The following is a 6,737-nucleotide window of genomic DNA, read 5'->3' as shown; positions in this document are numbered from 1 at the left end:
TGTACAATAATTTTTACTATTTGTAAACAAGCTGAGATGCGAACCGGTTCCTACTGTGACGTATTAGTTACCAGGTGTCCGACTTCGCGATTTTAAAAAACTTTTGCCGTTAAAATTTGAAAATTTTGCAATTCATACCGCAATAACTCGGCAAAATCGTTTTAATTTAATTCTGATTTCCATTTTCATTATGTACATATTACAAAGATTCATATGTGTGAGTTTCATTTTTTGACAGGGCACCTTAAAGTCATAATATTGTATTTACAGGAAATATGTGGGTGTCCGATGTTATGGTTGTTGTCTATTTTCCGTTTATTTTCAAGTGTGTACTTATTATTTGCTCGTTTGTTTGAAATTGTGACATTTGTATAAATGTTTTGATCGATTCAACGGTTTTGCTGTGTTGGTAAGACAAATTTCTTATACATAAAACGTATGTATAATATTCTGTATAGTACATGTAATAAATCGTAGTCTGTACACTTTAGTCGTTGCTACAGCACCGTTATGCATGCACCGTTATGTGTTGTAGTAAATATTATATTTTGTTCGTTGGTGATGTTGAGCCATTTGGTTGTTATATCTTTTGTATTTGTAGATTGTTTATATTTAGTGTGTCGAGGTCGGGGGTATTTTTTTTTGTAAACTTCGCCTTGTTGCTCGTCTGGTTGTTTATCTTTAGTGTGTCGAGGTGGGTGGCCTAGCTATAGTCGGGGTATTTTATTTTGTAAACTTCGCCTTGTTGCTCGTCTGGTTGTTTATCTTTAGTGTGTCGAGGTAGGTGGCCTAGCTATAGTCGGGGAGTATTTTATTTTTAAACTTCGCCTTGTTGCTCGTCTGGTTGTTTATCTTTAGTGTGTCGAGGTGGGTGGCCTAGCTATAGTCGAGGGTATTTTTTGTAAACTTCGCTTTGTTGCTCGTCTGGTTGTTTATCTTTAGTGTGTCGAGGAAGGTGGCCTAGCTATAGTCGAGGGTATTTTTTTTTGTAAACTTCGCCTTGTTGCTCGTCTGGTTGTTTATCTTTAGTGTGTCGAGGTAGGTGGCCTAGCTATAGTAGGGGGTATTTTATTTTGTAAACTTCGCCTTGTTGCTCGTCTGGTTGTTTTCCGTTTATGTGTGACACGTATGTTCTTTTTATGACCATCATATATACGTGAGATTCTCTCAGACATAGTTCACCTAGCTTGGACGTACGTTAACGTTGCTTTCCTTGTCATTTGATTAATGGTCTAATTCTGTTTGTTGACTGCTATTATTTCCGAATGCTGTGTTTATGGTGTCATTCTTTGTGTTTGTTTCATTTATTTTCGTGGTGAAAATCGTTCGATGATTTCGTTCAAAGGTATTGTGCTCGTCTCGTAATGTTCTGTATGGTAGCTTTGTATGATGTAGATTTGTTTAGATGATTAGTCGAGTATTAGATCCACATGTGTCGGTTCTTGGTGGAGTGTGTTTTGTAGTTTGTAAGAAGGAGCTCAGTTTCCCTCGACGTCTTTCGTAAATTGAATATGTAACTGTTCTGTTTGCCGTGAGCGAGAAAAAAACAATCATCTCTACATGAGATCTGTGATTATATCATTTACGTATACCGAAAGAAAAAGGTGGTATTGATATAGGTATAGATAGTGGGGCTTGCATGACAATTTCAGCTACTGCCAGGAAATGTGAGTCCGTTGCTGTTCTGCGTGTAATTATGTAATATGTTTGATATTGTCGACAGATTTCAAACTGTATCATTGAAAATCATCGTGGCTTGAAAATGTTTCGCTTGACATTTCTTCTGATGATGCCCGTGTTCAATTTACAAGGTATGAATTTATGAAATATTTTACTTAATGATGCAGATATCATCATGCAGGGGCCAAGGAGAGGTTAGAAAATGGGGGAGGGGGGAAGAAGGTTACAGAATCAGATTGTTGGTCCCAGTATAGCAAAGCTGCTTTTTAAAAGTTATCAGTAATCATTCAATGTACAAAGTTTGTTTTATTTCGTTTGTAAAGTTTATTATAGTGCGTTCAGACCGAGTCCCCTGAGACGGTACTCAGGCACGGGCAACAAATGTGAGCACAACATTTTGATGGTGGCCGTGTATAAGTGGCCAAGTCTGAGCACCACGAAAAGAGGTAGTACCCAAGTACGGTGCCCAGGCACGGGTACCAATGTGAGCACAACATTTTGATGGTGGCCGTGTATAAGTGGCCAGGTCTGGGCACCACGAAAAGAGGTAGTACCCAAGTACGGTGCTCAGGCACGGGTACCAATGTGAGCACAACATTTTGATGGTGGCCGTGTATAAGTGGCCAGGTCTGGGCACCACGAAAAGAGGTAGTACCCAAGTACGGTGCTCAGGCACGGGTACCAATGTGAGCACAACATTTTGATGGTGGCTGTGTATAAGTGGCCAGGTTTGGGCACCACGAAAAGAGGTAGTACCCAAGTACGGTGCTCGAGCAAGGGCATCAATGTTAACGACGACACCTTAGTAACGTGTACAGAGAAGCACGTATTCAGCACATGGTTTTAAAGCTTGTTTACAAAGAAAAACATGAAATTATAAAAAGACGAAGCTAGTGGGTACTACGTAGTGTGAACGGCCTGCAGATTTTTGTCCGAACCAGGCTATCGTACTCCAGCATTCAGTCTGAACGCGCTATAATTGATCAATCTAGCGCCAACTAAAAAATGAAAGTGGAACATAAGTGAGACTAGAAATAGTCTCCATAAGAAATATCCATTCTTATCAAATATAAGTATTTGTTAAAGTGGGTTTTTATACTTTTACACTTTACAAAGTAAGAGATTTTGTAGAGGTAGCTGTCAAGCTCTGCTACAAACTCCATGTTGTTGATGTATAGTTGGTTTCTTGTTCGTCTTAGTTAACGAAGTCAGTAGTTGTCCCTCAGGCTGGATGAAGCTACAGTCATCTTGCTATATCTTCAGTACAACGCAAAAAACATGGGATGAAGCCAGAAAAAGTTGTCAAAAGAAAGGGGGAGATCTTGCTGTTCCAAAAAATAAAGCTGAAAATGACGCTATTTTTCATGAAGTCCGGCAAAAACAAATCAAAACCCCTTTTATTGGTTTGTTGCGCAATAAAAACGACAATAAATTTTATACAGTCCATAATTTCAAACCTACTTTCACAAATTGGGGTCCTAAAGAACCAAATAACCGTCGTGGTAACGAGGATTGTGTTCGATTTTATCCTATTCAACCCAAGTGGAATGACATTTCATGCACAAGCCGTAACAATTATATTTGTCAAAAATGTAAGTACTGAAATAATCAATGTTTTTATGTTTTCTAAACTTTTTGCGATTCTGTCTACTCTGAAAGCATCACGTAAAACAAACACATTTAGAGTTTCAGAGATTTTTATAATTTTTCTTGTTTCTACACAGCAAAAATTAATGTTAGCAAACATCCGAGCAGTTTTAGGTCGAGAATTGTCATTAAAATGACGTGACTGAAAACAACTTTAAGAATGCTAATTAATAGATTTCAATTTTTATTTACTCGCACCAAAGCAGTTTTTGGTGTTAGCTAAAAACCCCACTTAAATATTCTCTTCCTGACGCATTAATTCACTGCATACGGTTTCTTGTTTGCTTTACATAACAAAGTCAGAGGATGCCCACGTGGCTGGATGGATATATGGTCATCTTGCTATTTCTTCAGTAGAACAAAAACTTGGCGAAAAGCAAAAGAAAATTGTCAAAAGAAAGGAGGATTTCTTGCTGTTCCAAAAAATAAAGCTGAAAATGACGCTATTTGCAAATTTTCACAAAGAAGAAAACTTACATATCCTTTTATTGGTTTGTTTCGCAATGAAAGCGACAATAAATTTTATACTCTCCATAATGTAAAACCTACTTTTATAAATTGGGGTCCTGAAGAACCAAACAACGAAGGTGGCAATGAGGATTGTGTGCAATATAAGAATTACTATGGCCGTTGGAATGATGAACCATGCAGTAGCATTTCATTTGTCAAGGTAAGAGATTGAGAATGAAACGTAAGTAATGAAATTATATTTAATAAAATAAATTATTACGTCAATACGAAATATAAAAATCTGACTTTACAAGAAACTCCATCTCCAGTATATCTTTCGCTTCATCGACAGTCATAAAAGTTCGACGTCAGTACAGATGCACTTATGTAACAAGGTTGAGACAAACATTAATACATTAAACAATAAATTTAAAAAATATACAACGTATTGACGTATAGCAATTTGTTTCATTGAGCATTGTATGACTATTTTATTAATCGAGTCATTGCATTAGGCTTTCTGTTTTTCTTAGCTAACAATGGGAGTAGTTGTCCACGTGACTGGGTAAAGCTTCGATCATCTTGCTATTTCTTCAGTGAAACAAAAAACTTGGCAAAAGCAAAAGAAAATTGTCAAAAGAAGGGAGGATTTCTTGCTGTTCCAAAAAATAAAGCTGAAAATGACGCCATTTACAAATTTTCACAAAGAAGAAAACTTACATATCCTTTTATTGGTTTATTGCGCAATGAAAGCGACAATAAATTTTATACTGTCCATAATGTAAAACCTACTTTTATAAATTGGGGTCCTGAAGAGCCAAACAACGAAGGTGGCAATAAGGATTGTGTGCAATATAAGAATTACTATGGCCGTTGGAATGATGAACCATGCAGTAGATCACACCATTTCATTTGTCAACGTATGAGGATAAAATGTAAGTAATGAAATCATCAATGTTTTGTACTTTTTCTAAATTTTCCACTAATAGCATTATGTAGAAGTACACATTTAGAATTTTAGAGAATTTCATAATTTTTTTCTTTCTCCAGCGTGGAAACTGATATAAGTAGACGCATACTAACATGCTAACAGCTCTAGGCACAAGGAAGTTCTTGTCTGACATTACATTTATGACATAACATTTATGACATAACATTTATGACATAACATTTATGACATAACATTTATGACATAACATTTATGACATAACATTTATGACATAACATTTATGACATAACATTTATGACATAACATTTATGACATAACATTTATGACATAACATTTATGACATAACATTTATAACATAACATTTATGACATAACATTTATGACATAACATTTATAACATAACATTTATGACATAACATTTATGACAATGCTAATTAATGGATTTCAATTTATACTATTTCATCTCTAAAAATTTTGTAGTTTTCTCTGAAAACCCTACTTAAAATTTTCTTTTCCTGACGCATTAATGAAAGTGAGCTTGTCAAAATATTGTAAGAGATGATTTTGGTGTACGTAATCATGTAAAAAGATTTCTACATAATTTTCATCCCATCAATGAAAGATGTATGGCCACGATCATACATGAATAAAAATATCGTGTAATCTATGCACAATTTAGTATCAGCAATGAACAGTAAAAGCATAACTTTATCAATTTAATTGTATATTACAATTACATCTTAAAGATGATATATTTAAGTTCAACTCATGCTATACCTTGTATCGCTTCATGTACATAACTGTGGTTGACAGAAGGACTTATACTTTTCTTTAGGCTATTCACCAATCTTATCAATGAATTTTTTGTCCCATTTTTTTTTATCATCGTATTAAACAAGGTCTTTTATATGTAAATGTTGTAAAGGTTATTCCGGAGATGCAATATTTCGTATGTATGAGGATTTATACAAATTAATTTATGTAACTTGTAACTGATTAAGTCTTCAAATTAAACCAGGCTAGTAAACCATGTCAAAGGAATAATAACGAGGAAGCATAATTTATAATTTAGGTCCTTTTTGTAATGTAATCAACGTTGTGTTGTACAAATAAGAAGCGGTGGCTTTTGATAAAACAACAAATTAATAATTTGTATTTAACTTTGATCTTTTATTGAAGATATTAATGAATGCTTGTCCGACCCTTGTCATGTCAATGCTAACTGTACTGACACTAAAGAATCTTTTGAATGTCAATGTAACGAAGGATACACTGGAAATGGGATCTCTTGCACGAGTAAGACACACATACCGTTGATGTAGCAATAGTTATAACTTGCCTAACAAATGGTTTGTTTTTTGTTTAAGATATCAATGAATGTTTGAATGTTCCTTGTGATGTCAATGCAAACTGCACTGATAACGAAGGTTCTTATGAATGTCAATGTAACGATGGATACACTGGAAATGGACTCTCGTGTACAAGTAAGATATTATAGTTGGTATCTAAAAATTATGTTAAGGGCCTGATTACATGAAGCATTTTCGACCCCGGCTTTGAAATTTCACAATCATGCGGCAAATGTTGAAAAAGGTTTGATACTTACAGGGTGATATGATCAAATTGTGAGTCTAAAACTTACTATCAAATCTCGAGTATGTTTAATGTAAAAATATTTAGTGTAAAAGGTTAAATGATGTTCATTAATCTACTTTATTTTGATAAATGAAGTCCACTGTGCGCGTCCAAGAAGATTTTTGTCGCAGCAATGTCATCGATAACATCACTACAATGATGTCATCGCCTAACAATAGTTATATATTTTATTATTTTAAGAGAAATTGTGAAATTTGTAGTTCACGCGCATTTTCTGTAAACTAAAACTATATATGTTTTGAAATAAGCATATGAAACAAAGTTTTAGTACAGCAAAGTTATTTGTTTTGTCAGAAAGCAGTGCGAGGAAATTTTAATTTTTTTTTGAAACATTTTAAGTGAACAAACCCTTTGTA

At 34.6% G+C, this 6,737-nt stretch overlaps 1 protein-coding gene and 1 long non-coding RNA gene across 2 annotated transcripts in view; both read left to right on the top strand.

Annotated features, from left to right (window-relative positions):
• Positions 1 to 2,573: 2,573 nt before the first annotated feature.
• Positions 2,574 to 6,737, top strand: part of LOC124454872 (macrophage mannose receptor 1-like) — a 34,588-nt gene continuing 30,424 nt past the window's right edge. The window contains exons 1-2 of the mRNA XM_047005625.1: positions 2,574 to 2,577; positions 2,944 to 2,963. The gene's annotated coding sequence lies outside the window, so the exon portion shown is untranslated. The remainder of the gene's footprint in view (positions 2,578 to 2,943; positions 2,964 to 6,737) is intronic.
• LOC124454880 lies at positions 2,974 to 3,687 on the top strand. The gene is made up of 2 exons (XR_006951628.1): positions 2,974 to 3,272; positions 3,627 to 3,687. It is a non-coding gene; the product is annotated as an uncharacterized LOC124454880 (long non-coding RNA).

Source organism: Xenia sp. Carnegie-2017, unplaced genomic scaffold, assembly GCF_021976095.1.
Source record: "Xenia sp. Carnegie-2017 unplaced genomic scaffold, XeniaSp_v1 HiC_scaffold_3, whole genome shotgun sequence".
NCBI lineage: Eukaryota > Metazoa > Cnidaria > Anthozoa > Malacalcyonacea > Xeniidae > Xenia > Xenia sp. Carnegie-2017.
Note: the sequence above shows the minus strand (reverse complement) of the source record. Positions and strands in the feature narration are given on the sequence as shown.